Genomic DNA, 17,277 nt, shown 5'->3' on the forward strand with positions numbered 1-17,277 from the left:
CACCAGCAAGATATCCTTACCTCCACTGCCAACCCTTAAATGAGGTCTGGGAAGGAGTGCATCCTGGCTCCACACCTTCCAGTCACTCTGGTACACTGCATGCACCTGAGCTCCCCTGGATTGTCCCTGCCTTCCCACCAGGGTGCTCAATCACTGCTTCAGGCTGTGAGTCAGCATTTCCACTACAGCTACTTGCTTAACTTCACACACGCCCAAATCTAGACATTAAGAAATGTGGTTTTCCCAGTTACTGTGTTACAAATGCTATTCCAAACATTGCCTGGACAGTGTGAAGATCAAAAGATGCACACTGACCATCACCCTGTATGTAACCCCAGGAGGAAAATCCTTTCACAGCTGAACAAATCATCAAGAAGTACATGAGATGCCTAGAATAAACATTAAAAAAAACCACCAACAACAAAACACAAGAAATTATCAAGAAAATCCACAAGTGTGCTGATTGGCCCAATCTGATCTTCAACTTCATTCACTGAGGACATTTTTAATGACCCTTCTTCATATGTACTAGAGAACAGTTTTATCTCAATGAGGTAATAACACATTAGATCTAACACAGACCCAGGTTTGTTGCACAACCATGTCAGAACATACAAAGGCTATTTGGGGAACCGACATTTTATAAGCTCTGGTTTTAATCACATGTGCAACATGCACCACTGCAGTGGTTCCTGCTTTTGCTATACCAGTATCATAGTTACAGTTCTACAAAACAGATGCAGGGCAATTATCCCTAATGTGTGCCACTTCATGTCCTAACAGCTTTTCAAATTCAATGAACAGTTTTAAAAAGCATGTTTAAGCTTGTGTCAATTTGAAAAGCTTATCCCCACCTCTCAACAGAAAATGGAAGCCAAGGAGGGACTTGATAGAGATCCTCTGCCAATAATGGAGGTTTCACATCAACTCTTCAAAAAACAGTTGGACTTAGCGGTGGTTTTGTTTCCATTCCTCCATCCCCCTCCTTGTCCACATCCAAACTAATCTTGAAAAATTGCTTGTGTGGAAGTAAACAAATTCTAAGTATGAGGAGATTATTGCTTTTGCTGTCCATTTCAAATACTGTAGAACCTACAGCAAAGCACAAAATGAAGTAAGCGTGCTGATACAATGGCACTATGCTCATCTGCTGCCACTTAGGTAAAAACGCTACTGAATTCAGCTGTAAAGACTTGAACTGGAGCTTATTCCAGAAATCAGGTTGAACCGTACTCTCTGATTAAAAAAAGATAGACAGTTTAATTATGAACAAGGTTTGCAGCATGAAGTTGTAATGTGATAAGGATGTGGGCTTTTTCTTCATTGGAAGAGAAAAAAACAAATGCAGGTGGTTTTTTTTTTTTGGTTTTTTTTTTTTTTTTTGCCTTTGAGGTAATTTGTTGAATACATTAAATTAGAACAATGCTTTCTTTATCAACTCTTGTTTTTGGTGTACTGGAGGTTTATTGTATTCAAATCTTTTGAGTCAGACAGATTGGAGATAAATACTTATAATGGAATTATGTTAACATATTATCTCAAGAACAAATACACACTTATTCTCATTTTCCTTTTGAATCCGCTATGTTTCTTCTTTAATCCAGTAAAGCAACTGAAGATGTCTGCTTTCTTAAATATCTTATTTCTCTATCCCCAATAGATTTAGTGAAACAAGAGCTACTGCTAGTAAGAAGCAAAATGACTAACAAAGTACAAATAGAATAAAATGATGTAGTTCCAAATAGCATATTATATGATGTATGTTACTTGGTTCTCCGGGGATTTTCTCTAAACACAAAAAAAAGCTGCTTGTTTTGCAACCAAATAAAGACAAACAAGATGGAGCTACACACTCAGCTGCTAAAATTAACAAGTGCGCTTACTGAGGACTTAAAATATTCAGAAAATAACAAACACAAGCAAGTTGATGACTAGCAAATAAATGCACATATCAATAACAACAGACTAGCTGTGATACATCCTCTGGTTCGTTCCAAAACTACTAAAAATGAGGTTTTTTTTTTTTCTTATGAAGTGCTGTGGCCTCCATCATGCACTGCTTTGATCTGTATGTGATTAGAGACCAAGTTCAACTCAATTAGGTGTGCTTAGAACTTCTTTTCAAGCTCACAGGAGCAATGAGGTCTCTCTCCTGAAGCAGACAGACTAAAACAACAGCACAAGGTACCTTTTTTCCCCCTCCTTTCGGTACTCTGCATGCATGTTAAAGTGTCCACGGTTTGTCTTCAGATTCAATTTTTATTCCTTACAGCCACATCTCCCCTGTGCAAAGGTCTCACTGTTCATTTCAGAAAATGCAGGCAGAGTTCAGAATTTGCTTCTGAGCATGGAAGTGCTCGATCTGCTCTTCATCTTGGTATGAAACCATTTTGCAGAGCAGCCACAGCTGCAGCATTGCTGCGAGCACCAAAGATCAGTAAGTTCTCTATTCCACCTGCCTTTCTGCCCCTCTTTTTGCAGCTTATGTCAACTCTTATTGCCTCCTGAAACAATGTAGACACATGGGAAATTAGGGCTTGATTTACATCAAATAGGATTCAGGAGGAAAGGCCTTTTATGCACAGATCAAACTTCCAGACCACACAAAGTGCAAAGAACGCCTGTCTAGATAAATCTTGGGTTGAGTAAACAAGCACACAAAAAACTATCAAGGAGTAGCAGAGCAGCAAACTTGAAGCCATGAGTCTGAAAACCTCTCTGAGCTGCAGGGGGAGCAACATACATAATTCTTGCAGCTTAAAAGAGCTATACATTTACTTTCCCCTCCCCCCCCCCGCAAGATCAGAATTAAAAACAAAAAAAATCAAGGATTTATATAATCAAATATCAATGCACATGCATGAAAAAGCATCTACAGTCATTCATATGCAAACTTGTGTATTTGTTGAATTAAGAGGGAATATTTTCTTACTGCATTCCTGAAAACAGTTATGTTTTCATGGAGAATGCAGCGTTCCTTCAATGTAACTGATTGCTGGAACTGAAGTTATGGGAGTGGCAAGCTTGACACCACAATGGAAAATAGACAGCGCTCAGCAGCTTCACAGTGCTTGTTATTCAATGCCTGATTTAAGCCTGAATATTCAAGTCGGAAGTCAGAGCATCCATTTATTACAACTGCACTCCAAGTCACCAAGAAAAAATACGCTGCTTCTTCCATATGCAAAGAACCTCTGCCAGCAGAGGTCAATGACTAGCACACCAATCTATTATTAATTGTAATTAATTTCTACAAATAATATTTGTGAATATCAGTATTCACAATTTATGAGCCAGTATTTAAAATCTATGAAGCTGCCCATTTGGCATACATCATAAATTACACACTGAATTTCTAGCTCATGACTGGAAGAGCACATGTCTTAGAATAGATTGTGTGAAATGCCACACACACTGGTTGGAAATTCACTCTTTATTAATATTCCCTAATTATTTAAAACTTGCTGCATTTGAATTTTCCTGCCAGCAAAATCATGGAATGTATGAAGAAAACAAAAACAAAGGTGATGGCTGTTTCAAAGCAAAATCTTTTGAAATTCAAAATATTGTATTTGGAGAGATCAAAAAAAAAAAAAAAAGAAAAGAAAAAGGAAAGAACCAGAATTCAACTACCTTATAGATGTAGACAATGTTCATATGCAAGGATCTGCTCAGAAAATATCATTTGCAAATGTAGTCCTATGCAACCTGCAGATGAAATGCAGAGTATGGACTTATTGCTATATTCATACAGATAAGCACAATGGTTCATAGTGTTACTTGTTTTCTTGAGTATAAACTACACAAATCGTGCTTAGAAAATACTTCCATCCGTTAGTTACTTTCTAGGGGGCATGCGTTTCAGACAAACTATTACAACAGTTTCTTAATTGTTCCACCATTTATCTAGATAGCACTTTCCTCTCCATTTTCATCTATTTGCCTCCTACATCCCTTTATGTACTTTTGAACATTAATAAAATCCTCCCTCAGTCTTCTTTTCCCCAGGCTGAACAGATGCAGGTTACTTAGCCTTTCCTCATACAGAAGATGTTCCAGGCCCTTTATCATCTTTGTGGCCCTCCACTGGAGACCTTCTAGGAGGATCCCTGTCTTTTTTGAACTGGGGAGCCCAGAACTGGACACCGTGTTCTAAATGTGGCCTCACATCCAAGGCAGCATCATTATGCATTCAGTATTGAGTGAGGAGCCTGTGCCAAAGCACAAATGGTATGCAGCTGGCTCAAGCTTATTTTACTTTGAGTCTTAGCAAAGGAAGATCAAGTGAGGCATTTTAAAATAAAGTATAGCTAAAAAAAAAGTCTAAGATAGAGGTCTCGAATTGCCTTGTTACATACCCTTAGGGCTCCTGCAACCCCACCTGACCACTTTGAGATATCATTCTCTTTTTTTCCTACCTCAGTTTTCAGGGATACTGCCATTGCGCAGACTCTCACCTTGTCAGTCCAATTACCTTCTTCTTCTTGTACTCACAAATTCCATGTAAAAATGAGGATAAATAGACTCCCCACTATGGCCCATGGGATTCTCTTCCTCACACCAGGCATCACCTCTTGCTGGAGATGGAGAGGACTTTGTGGAGAGTGCCACCACACCTCCCTGACACCCCCCCACCACATAGTCAGACGGGGACTTACAGGTTGTCTGCTGGGGGAGAGGGAGCTCTGAAAGGCTGCCTGGAGAGCCAAGGACTTCAGGTTGAGAGATATATTGAGGACATGGTACCCTGCTGACCTCTGATAAATGATGTATTCATACAACCTTCAAAGTATATGACATCAGCAAACAAGTACTAGCACAAGCTATTGCAGGCCCTAGTCTCACCGGTTAAATCAAGGCATCCTTAAACTGTGCATTTCCCCCATTCCCACAAAGAAAAATTAGAAACGTGACATTATATCTGCTCAACAATGACTATCGAAAATGAAGCCACAGTGGAGTTGTTCCAGAGCTAAGCTGTCCTGACAAAGTAACGTCAACAAATAATTAGCCAGCTTTTAAGCAGCCATCTCTTTAAGTATCATTTTCTACTCTTGGTTGGTCCCGACCAAGAGATGGAGTGGGGAGTGTCAGTGAACCCCAGGCTCAAGAGACCAGTTGTTATTTGAACAGATGAAGCTCTTTGAATTCCCCAGTCGGATGGTCAGTGTCCTTCAGCGGATAAGCTCTGCCTGAGGTGCAATTCTACTGACCACAGGGTTCCCGTGGATTTACCCTGGGGATGTATTTTGCTCAAAGGGATTAACTTCCCCCTAAAACAAACAAAACAACAGAAATAGCGACCTGGAAATCCCATTAGCGGTTCCTGGCACAACTGATTAACAGGCTTAATGCAATCACTTTCTAATAATCTGTTAACTAAAATGTAGCGATCACTTCTTTTCTAGCGTACATAGGTGCTGATACTTGAGATGAGGGAGCAGCACATTAATCATCTCCAGGAGCAAGAGCTGCTCCTAATTGCTTTTCAGTCAGTAGATTCCAGATAGACAAGATCAAAACTCCCAGATAGTTCCAGGAGGTGGCATGTAATTCACGGTACTGAATAGGAACTAGAAGTAAGCAATAGAAGCACAGAATCTGCAGCAACGATTCAGAGCAATAGCCTGCTAACAGAATATCCCATATGCAGGCCCAACTGATACTGTAATTTTGAGAAGTGAAATAGCTCAGTTTTCATTAACATATACAGTATTATTTTGAAGTGGCATTTAGATTACAAAGCAGCATCAGAAAAATTTGCATAACTACAACCTTTAATGAAAAAGGGCACGCTGCCTTTTCAAAATGTCACAGGACAACCCTATAAAAAATTAAGTAAAATTACAGTAAGCTTTCTTTATTATGCTGGAAATTAGCCTACAAATTCTTTCATCTCTTGCATTTATTTCGTGAACAGATTTGAAAATCAAAAAGTTTCTTAAAGATTTTCTGGAATAGAAAATAGGAAAAAAGTCCGGCATGGTTTATACTGTAAAGTATGCATCTTCAGACAGATCTTGGAATGCTTTACATTGTTGACACTACTCAGAAATACAAATGAAAATGTCACTATTAATAGTGGCTGCCAAAAAACCTTTAATACTCCTTAAAAACAATCTGTGTGGTTTTATTAACTCAAATAAGGACTCTTCCCTAAAACATCATTTACGTAAATTAAGCATTTCTTGTTACTTGCTAGTGAAGATACTTTCCCGTTTTCCTCTTCAATTGTCCAATTTAAAAAGGAAAAAAAGAAGGAAAGAAAGAAAGAAGTGGGGGGCTAGAGGGCAGACAGATTTCATGCAGCCAAACTCTAATAGACCTTCCAGATATATAGCATCTTGTTAAAAATTCATGCAGGCCAGAATACTAGAAGGTCAGAAAATGTCTTTGAAATTCTGCCAGAACTCTTTTTGATAATTCATTCAGGTTTAAAAGGGAAAAATCCTCATTAAAAAGGAACTAATGCTTATTAATTTATACTCCTAAGGCAGAGGCTGAATATTAAGCAGTGGACTCTGTTAATCCATTTATTAAATATCAAAGACCATATGTTTTCACCCCTTGTCCTTGGTTATTGATTAACTGCCTTAGACCTATATGGGTAAAAGCAGAAAAGTCCCTTTAAAAGGTAAGCCTACATATACTTCATTAACATGGTGAAAGCTGTATCACTTTTGTGTGCTATATATCTTACAGAACTGAATATTCTCTGCCTTCAGGTAGAAGTCTATAATCTACTCGATCCGGCTACACGAAAATTCCCTTGGCTGGAATTTATCATTTTTTGACAAAGATTTCTGGTTTCCTGGTGAACACATTATTGGACATTAAGTACAACCAAGGTTTCCCTATGCCCCAAAAGCAAACAAGAGCTTCTCTCCTTTGTGCTGAAATACAACCAGGAACCAAGCATTTTCCCTATTCACATGCACAGTCGCAAGTACAGTTCAGATGAAGCTGTGGTCTACAAGTGGTTCACAATTTATGCTGTAAATCACATGAATCACTTGTTTCTCACAGCTACCAATCGGTCCCCATTAGGCCCAGAATCCACTTATTACCAAAGCAGTAAGCAACATATAGCAACAGAGTCAATGGAGATTTCAGCACATCAGTGTTTTACTGCGTTTTGTACAAATAAGGTTTGGTTCCTACACATCTTTCATATAACAGACCATTTAAGATGCTGCTGGTTCGAGATGAATACAGCCCTACCCGTGTAACTTCTCTGAAATTCTCAATTCTGAGACTTACTGAACATCGCGGTCTCATGTCTGTTTCATTTCTCAGAAATTATTTTTCCCTCTCCCCAGAACTGAAGATGATAAGTTGCCAAGTGGGATGCCAGGTAAATTAAGATTATATCAAGAACGATTAAAGATGTGAAAAAGGTGACGCTGGGTAGCAGAATAGCCTCCCAAATGATTGAACCTCGTGAAAAAAAAATGAAGTAAAAAAAAAATGGTGTGGCAAACAGCCAGAAAAACAAACCACCAAGAGTAATCATAATTAATACCTTCAGGATCATCATACAATATGCTGATGCACACAATCTTGCAGATCAAGTCCCACAGTGGAAAATGTGAAAGCAGCAAACACTGGAAAGGCCTGCTTGGCAAACTCTACCTTCTCAGACTGCAGAGAGGGAAAAGGCCCCGGAGTGGGTACTGTCAGCTCTGCGTGAGTGGCTGAGTCAGCAAGCAAGCTTCCTAGCCAGAATTCCTTGGTCAGAAAAGAGATTATTCTCTTTGCCTTTTTAAAACCAGGTGATGCTCACCCTAGTGTTAACTCTCAGTTCTCTGCTAGAAGTCTACACAGACTTTCTCTCCTTTCTTTTTTCCTTAAGTGCTGCAGTAGCAAGCAGACAACTAATGAGATGGCAGATGAGTACTGGCAGAGTTGAAACAACATGTTGTATGGGGGAAAAAAAGCATGTAGCAACAAAGGGAGAAAAATCCACAACAACAAAAAGCCTGTAAAAGAGAGAGAGAATGAGGGCACTTCACTTGACACAGTTACAGAGGCCTTTAAGGTGTTTTTCTTTCAGAACAAGGGCTGCTGTGTGCAGCCACCACTCCCTCTGCTAATTCCTGCTGCTCCCTCGGTTGTACCAGCACAAGTTTTGTGTGACTGTGAGCTGAATCAGATCAAAGCATTGATCCAAGGAAAAAAAAAAAAAAAAACAACAGCACCACCAAAAACAAACAGGAAAAGAAAGACAGAACGAAAGAAAACTGCAAAGCAGCTGCTACTGCTGTCAAAAGAGATGTCAGGCAAGTCACAGCCTCGCCAGGCCTCTCCAAGCCTGGGGTTGCAGAGCAGACAGGTGGGCCACGGTGCCTTGGGACCTGCAGCCAGGACAGACAGTGAAGACACACCGGCCTGTCCTACCACAGGCTGCAGCAGAATTTGATCTCTAAGTCTAAAATACAAGTAGTGAGCCTTACAACTATGAAACATGAACACAAGGTGCTATACCATAAACTGAGGTGGATTGAGCATGGGTGAAATCTTTCTCATTGCTGCAACACTTAAACTGTTCGGTGTTGAGGTGCACATCTGCATTTCACGTTGGACTTCCAACTGTTTTTGAACCACCATCTCCTCAGGGGGTTCTTCCCAGTAGTAGAATCTTCACAAACAGAAACCCCAGCACTGACCCCCATATGCACCATGATAGACAGAAGGAAGTATCTGCATCACAAAACATCTAATAAGCACTCAAACTCCAGTAGAGACGGATGTGCTACAGGCAGAATATTCATCAGAGTCAAAGTAAAAATAAAACACTGATTCAGCTCCAATAAATGTTTTCCCATATTCAGAATGGCTTCACTTCTTACCAAGGTGAAGCCTCTTTTCCATGTTAGCAACAAATTTCAGCAAAGCACCTGTCCACCACAGCACAAACAGTGCCATTTATTACATGCTCTCTTAGGTCTGCAGACAAACACTTCTCTGCTAGATAGCATCAGATATAAATATCCAAACCAACACTGGCTCTGTAACTACTGGGCAACAGTTTTCCTTGTCTATGAAAACAATTTATTAGGAGAGCATCATATAAAACCTATTCTGGTGTCTGTCTCTCTGGTCTAGACAACAGTTCCTGATAATAATAAGCTCAGCCCTAAATGCGCACACGCCACAATCATGCTGTGTGAGTTTAAAAATGCTACTTGTCTGCCTGCCTGTTCAGCCTGCAGTTTTACCCACCAGGAGCACAAATGATTTAAAACCCAGATGCTGAGCAATTTGAGATGCATGAGCACCCTACAGCGAAGCAATTATTGCCTTGGAGGGTCTTATTATCTTCATCATGCCATATACTCTACAAAAAGTAAACATGTCTTCAGTATTATATATTTCCCAAGCTACTGTATTGCAAAGGGAAGTCTTGAAAGAAGTTTCTCATCCATAAATGAAAACCTCATTGTCTTCTCTCCTTGCTTAGAGAGGCAGCGGACTCCCGCTGTTTTCCTGTTGTGTTGGATTCCTTATACCCCAACCTCCAAAAACCTGGACTAGCACTGGGGGCAACTGACCAAACAACACAAACAGACTGCTTGCAGGGACAAACACGTTGCTCACCCTGGCACACGCTGTTTACCCTCGATAGCCACAAGCAAAAGTCGTGGCACATTTGGTCAGATGCACACGAGCCACAGAATTGTACAGGAGAGGCACTAGCACTCTGGCTTAAGATGAACAGAGCTTAGCAGGCTTTTAAGTCATTTTAAATCAATAGTGTTCATGTCAGCTATCTAATGGAATGGATTTCAGAATAAGGGGAAAAGAATTCATCATAGGACAACGGACTTGTATAACATTATCTTGCTGCATTTCTCACTGTTAATTAAAATGCATTGAGACAAGTGACCTGTTGACTTAACTGCACATCATCAGTGGCAGAGCTGGGCCCTATCTTTGGTTTCTTCTGATCACGTAAAGATCACCTACACATAACTCAGAAACGCAGCTTTCATGTATCAACAGTGCAGCAAGGAAGTGCACCAATAAAATGCTGAGCATATTAGGCAGAAACATACAGACTAACGAAAAGTGCAGCTCCCCATATTATTTCTTGGATTTCATGACTTTTTCCTTGAATAACATTCAAAAGGTTTGTTGAATCATCTAGACAGTTCCAGACATAATGACTGACATTGCTTAATCTTTATAGTGATTGCTGTGTCTTTCTGAGTAATGCGTAATAGTGCAGAGCAGACAAAAACATGTTTTTTGCCTATCAGCTACTCTACAAAAAACATGTACTTAGACATACCTGTGATATATCCCCTAGCTAATACTTTCCTGATACAAAAATTGGCCTCTACTGGTTTCAAAGCAGTGCAGAGGCAAATGACCCACGCATGGCAGCATGCTGTCCCATTCCCACAGCCTCTTTGTGCAAGTTACTATACAGGACGACCTCCTGTGCACTATGAAATTCAGACTGGAAAAAAAAAAATCAATTTGTGTATTTAAATTCAGGTACAGTTCTTTATTATGAAGAAAAGTAATAAACGTGAGATCATGCAGTATTTTAACCACAGTAACTGAATGTATGAGCCTGAATGTAGCTCGCAGTCAATTCCAAGTTTCGGCTATCTCCAGCATCACATTTGCTGAATCCCAAGGCTAGACAAGGCCCACTTGCTCAGAATCAACAAGCTAAGAAGAAACTGCAGAGAACATTTTATTACTTGAGTGAAGCAAACTATCTAATCTCTTCATGGTGCACAATCATCAGCACCAGGGAAGGAAGATAGATGCTAGAAGCACCATCCAGAACACTTCTGCTGTTAAGTAACAGCGTGTTCTGCTTTATCAAACTATCTAGCCCTGAGTAAATGCCTAATAAGGGATCAAATCAGTCCTGTAATTAATGTTTTTTGTTGATGTTAGCAATGTGAATACAGAGCAGGAATATTATTGTAATTTCATTTTGAAGAATTCAGAACTGAAATTAATGCTGGCTGCTTTGCAGCAATCACAAGAGTATAATATCCTTCATTCCACGATGCCCTGTACCATACATTACACTACACTAAATAATACATACATACTAAATAATATACACGCTAGTGATAATGAATAACTTTTACTGTTCTTGCTTTACCTTAATAATAACAAGTCAGGAATATTTAGTTCTAATATATTGGAAAACAGAACAAAAAAGACCTTGTAAAGGACCTTGGCACAAGAATAACCAACACAATATTTAGAGTTGCTGTCCAGGAATCGAGAAGGCAGTGATATATTTACTGAATTTGTTTTTCAACACAGCACAGAAAGCCCTAACGTTCCACCCTCGTGAAAAGGCAGTTTGAAGCACAGAATTACCCAGTAACTTCTCCCTCTCACATCACAAATGACATCATCTGGCAGTCACGGTACTGAGACCTCACTTTTTTTCCTCCACGCTCACACACCCATCTGCCAAACTCAGTGCTGGCATCCGCACCATCTGTGCTTAGCACAAGAGTGAAGGAAGACTCAAAGTGGTTAGAGGTGTGTAAAACTGATGTAGGGATAGACCCTGCTACTCCCAAGGTAAGAGCCTTGGAGTAATTTCTGCTTCTTCCTGCTCCTATAACCACCAGATCTCCCAACAGAGGCAGGATGAATAGGTTAAATTATTTTATTGTTGCTCTACTCTTTTCATATCATTACTGCACTCACAGTCAACTGTAGATTCATTTAGCAGCTGTAAAACCTTTTTTAAACCTATTTGTTCAACCCCTAACTTCCAACATGGTTTGCATCTGTGATTTATTTGGTCCAACGCATCTTGGTGCTGATTTCTTGTCAGCTCAGGCTTATAGATATAGCAATTGATTAGCCTTAGCTCTTCTCTGTCTTACATGCCCTAATTTCCAATTAATCCCTATTTGTTAGTGCCTTATTTCCATTAAAATTCCACAGCCTTTGTTTAGCAGTGACTTACTGGACTGCAATAAAGAAGGCTCTGACACATCAGGCCTGGTTTTGCACTAACAGTGCAGTGACTAACAGCAGTAACTGAGCACGTGACGCCGCCTTTGTACTACACATGGATGTCATACGGCACACGTAGGAGGAAAGAAGATAGATAAAAGTTAAACTGAGGGAGAAAGGGAGGTATCCTGTTTCATACCTACACATAATAAACAGTCATACAATTTAACAAAAGGAATGGATGTCTGACCTATCTGCCATTACACTTGGAAGAAGTTTTAGTCTAGATTTGCCAACTTCTTCCAGCTCCCATTTGTGTTTAACTGTAATCCTAGATTAAATGCTGCACACTTAACTCAATGCTACCTGAGGAATGAGAGCTAGATGAGACTGCAGGGGAAAAAAAAAAGCATAATGGGAAGAAAAGGACCCCTTTAGAAAAAGGGAAATGAAAGAAATGCTCAAATGTAGAGCAGTTTGGCTATGAGGCTGAGACATTAGATACACTTGAGCACTTGCCCATTATTAGTCACTCCACCAAACATAAGGTAACATGACATTTTTGTTTTCTAACACTGACCTTCGGGACAGTTAAATGGCATGATTCCGCAGGCTAAGAACACCTCTGTGGGACACCGGCTGTGGCCAAGCTGTTGTACTTTTTGAATGACAGTAACCTTATTTGGAGTCTGACTCATTAAATTTATTCAGCAAAAAAAAGTTAAACACATTCCGTGCAGAAAAATTTCATTGCTGGATCATGAAAGGAAAGCAGTCTAAGAGCTCTCGTGACAGGTCAGCAGATGGAGTGGAGACTCTCAGTGCTAGGACAGTGCTGCATTCTCAACGCAGTAACTGAAAGGGATCTCTAATGATAGATGCCTTGGCTGATGAGCTTTTCTCTCAGATCAACGAGAAAACATCAGGCATTCTCTCTTAGCAGAAGTTACATGATCAAAATGCAGTTTAAGATGTTAATCAGAAAATGGAACAATAAACTAAAGCACAGCAGTTCCTTTCAGTCTTGTTGCCACTGCAACCTATAAGGGTTTTTCCATTGATTTCAACAAGAGAAAAATCAGGTACTTGTAAAGCTTGTGGCTTGTATAGCCCTCTGCTTTGACTGACAAAGCTCCTCAAAGTGAAGCACTTCAGGGACTTCTCTACAGCCTCCTTCTACAAAGAAGGTATTTTATAGTTAAGGTACATCTTTGATTAAAAAAACACATAAAAATGAAAGAGTTGAAAATAAACATTTTAAGGACCTTAAATATTTTTTACACCGGTGCATAAAGCTTTTTCACAGGAGCCACAGAGAAGTTGCCTATATTAAATTATAGCATTATTACCATCTTACAAATCCTATATTAATAGAATAGTATAAAGGCTTTTCAGTTTTCTATTTTTGTTTTAATTTTTACTCTACAAATGACCTTGTTAAAACAGCGTTGAAGTACAACAGGTTCTTAGAGTTAAGAATAGGTCGCACTGATTTGAATAGAAACAAAAGATTCTGAAAGCTGTGAACTCAAGCACTCTCTTAACTCTGCAGATTAGGAAGCGCTGTTTGTTTAGTGGTTTTCTTTTATGAATGCTTCTACCAGTATGTAGACAGACACTGCATATATACTACTCATAACAGAGTTGGACAGGTTCTAAAGCGTTTAAAATTAGGGTAACACTGGTATAGCTCACATGAGGATATTAAATAAAGTAGGGGCAAACAAATGCTATTGGCAGTACAACAGCATTCCCATGCTTCCGTGTGATGGCTGCGCCCAAAAGCAAGACTTCCCATCAAAGAGAAAAGCCAAATGTTTGAGCTGATAAATACATGAAAAAGTAAATGTTTTTCTTTTCGATTTAAGTAGTCAATACGAACATTTTGTTTGCCTATGGACCACACAGGACAGGCTGTACTGATGTGACCTTCCCTGATTTTAATTCTTAGCCCGAATAAAGAGAAAGATCAAAGAGCTAATGTTAAACTTCTGGTAAAGCCATAAGAAAAGGCAAATAAATGTCTCAAAATAGAGAAGAAATTTTGAAAAGTAGACTCCATGAAACAGAGAAAGGCAGACTCCAGCTGTATAGTCCATCCCTATTGTTGTTGGTTACGTGGACATGGATAAAATATGAACGTGAATCCTACATGTACAACCTTTAATTAAGATTATTCATTAGTCAGCCCACAAAGAGAAGACAGCATGGAGAAACAAGACCTGCTGCAGCTTCTGAGTCCCAAAAAGCAAATGCACACACCTGCTTCATGCTAACCCTTTGACACGTGCAGTGTAAAATCCTCATTGGCCAGATCTTTAATGAAACAGCTGTGGGGCTGTACACTAGCAGATCCTTAGGAGACTTCAGGCAAGTTCACTATGTGAGGGTGCCAACTACAGGACTTTAATGACAGCCATTGTTGACAAGGAGGTAGCTTCATCTCCAAAAATGTGAGGTGTGACCCTAAGCAGGAAACACTTTGAAAGCTTACATTCAATGCCACCAGGTGTGTGGATAAACCCCCAAATCCTTCATTAGCTATGAAAATAAGTCACAGAATAACCAGTGTAAAGTTATGGCTATACTAGAAAGAGATGAACTGTGGCTAAGTGTTCATAAATGAAACATAGAAATGAAAATAAAAATTGCTCATTTTCACCTGACACATTCAGGATTTACAAAATCTCTCTTGGAATTGATGCAACACCATTACCCTTCAGTATTTGTTTGAATTAATACAGTAACTTCTATAGCTACATCTTTATATTTGTAAGTTACTATAAAATTCCTGAATTTCTCATTACTACAGGTATGAGTGTGAAAATTAATACTAATACCCCCTAACGTGTTTCAGACCTGATGTGATCATTTCTGTAGAGCCATTAAGTTTCATCACTCCCATAAATTCAGTCTCCATGCAATGAGTTCATTATAAAAGGGCATTTAACTGCCTGATAGGCTATAATGGCTCCTCTGCATCAATAATAAAGTCAATAATCTGCATTTCTTAAGCCTCTCTAAATATCCACTGACCCAATAGGCGGTAGCAGTCCTAAGTCCTTCAGGCCCACTGGATCTCTGAAATAAAACGTTTGAGACTATTAAATACACATTTGCCATGACAGAATGTTATGAGTTTATTGGAGGTCAATGCTGTAAAATTTTGTCTCTAAAAATCCTTCTCAGAAAGTAATTTATGGCATAGAATATGTTTATTAAAAGCCCTTGACTATAGATTTGTATGATTTTATTCAAAGACTGAAACCGAATATGCTTGGGGATCAGTCCTGCAAAACCTTTCCTTGAAGTTCAGAGCTTATTACCCTACATAATCCCTCTCAGATTCAACTGAAATACTCCCAAGAGTAAGTTTACCCCCAGTAAGTATTTGTAGTTTCATGCCCTTAAACTTGTTTCTGCAGTGATTCCTCAGATTCACTGCATGATGTAGCAAGTTATTTGATTAGGTGTGCTTACCTGAGAAAGGAAATCATTTCCTTGGTAAGCAGTGAGATAAACTGTATGTACTTAGATGCATAGAGCTAATGGTGTTAATTGTTATTACTTCCACAACTCTGCTTTTACTAACCAGCTATGTCAGTGGTGACCAATTAAAGAAAGAAAAATGTTCTCAGATGAAAGAAGTTTTTTTAAATCCTTTTAGGACATATCTCAAATAAAAATTAATAGTTCCTCCTACCCAATGCCCCCAAACCCTCCCTAAGCTTCAAACCCAAATCAGCCACACAAGGCTATTTACAGATCATTTGCAGTGCAATGCATATTTATGAATAAGCACTGCTTTTCTCCTGAAAATATTTGTGAAACATCATCAAAAAATCATTCCCCTCTCCCTTCCTCACATAATTCTTGGAAGTATTTCCCCAAAGTCACTCCCTCCATGCCGCTGGAATGGTGGATTATCACTACATCATAAAGAACAAGAGCTATTAATGAACTGCATAATACCATTTTCATTTCTGTGCTTGGGTAAACCGTGGGAGGGATAACATTTACACTAATTTCTGATGTAGCTTTCAGTGTATACTGAAGAAAGCACATTCTCCCCAGCCTGGAATAAGAGAAAGCTTACCTCACGTGTTCATGCAGAGCTTCCGTGTCAACTAATCTTACAAGCAGATGCTGCCCACCTCTTAACACAGAATGGTCCCACTTGGTCACACCTGAAGGACAGCACTGTCCAGAGTTTCAGAAATACCATCAACAGAAACTCATGGAGTAATGCCAATCTCCCTCCAATTCCTAACTCAGCAAAACTCTTTAAAAGGGTGAGACGCCAGAGAGAAAAGACTTAAATACAGATCTATCTCACCATGTGAACAGCAAACTATTTGCATATGCTTGCAGGTGTGACTCATTCTCAAACCAAACTCATCAGCTGTACAGGATTTGCTCTCAGTACTGAGGCCCATCTACACAGCTGTGCTGCTGTGTCAGGAGTTTGAGGACGGGGATTTTGGAGCCCACCTGAAGCATACACCAACATACAGGATTTCTTTTATTTCTGTATGCTGGTTTGCAATCCTAGTACTGTGCTATGGATAAAAATTAATAAACGTCTGCCAAAGAAAATAAGACAAAAATGCGATAGAAGGCCAGACTCTGTATTTTAGCAGCAAGACTTTTACTACTGGAGAAAAGAAGCACAAAACCTCGCTCATTATTTATTGACTCTCTGCTGTATCTTTTGGCATTCTACTTTTCTGTGTGCGTGTTGCCAGCCACGAGTCAACTAAACACACCCAGCCAGGTGAAGCTGAGCTGAGTCTTGGTTTGACCACAACATGCCTTTGCTGGCTTGGTCTCCTCACAAACATTTTGAACTTCTATTAGAAACAGAGTTTTCCTTTCTAAATAAATACAAAGTTTCCCCATTAGCAACTTGCTGATAGCTCTACTGAGTACAGCTGATTTATAACACTGTATCTGAACTGTCCCAAGCTGCACTGCTGCAGAGCTGGGATAAATATTATCACTGAAAGAAGTGCAGTCATGCAGTCTACCCCACACACAATGACTTTACCTCCCGGCCCTGCACTGAGTCTCTCCTACACCAAATTTTATTGAAGGCCCATCTAATCCGTGTCCCCCCAGAACCTCTACTCTTTCTATATTCATAGTTTGTCTTCTGCCTCCAGGCTGTTAGCAAAGCCCTGGGTGGATTCACAACAAAAAGTAACATATTACCATAAGCTAGGAAGGGATTTTCAAAGAATTGTGCTACCAGCTGATAAAGGATTTGGGAGACTGTAAATCTTGCATTATTTATGTAATACACTGTACATGAGAAGCTGGGCTAACATAGGT

At 39.5% G+C, this 17,277-nt stretch overlaps 1 long non-coding RNA gene across 10 annotated transcripts in view; it reads right to left on the minus strand.

Annotated features, from left to right (window-relative positions):
• LOC107054119 overlaps window positions 1-17,277 on the minus strand; it is a 154,971-nt gene that overhangs the window by 98,572 nt on the left and 39,122 nt on the right. The window lies entirely within an intron of this gene.

Source organism: Gallus gallus, chromosome 9 (genome assembly GCF_016699485.2).
Source record: "Gallus gallus isolate bGalGal1 chromosome 9, bGalGal1.mat.broiler.GRCg7b, whole genome shotgun sequence".
In the NCBI taxonomy this organism is placed as follows: domain Eukaryota; kingdom Metazoa; phylum Chordata; class Aves; order Galliformes; family Phasianidae; genus Gallus; species Gallus gallus.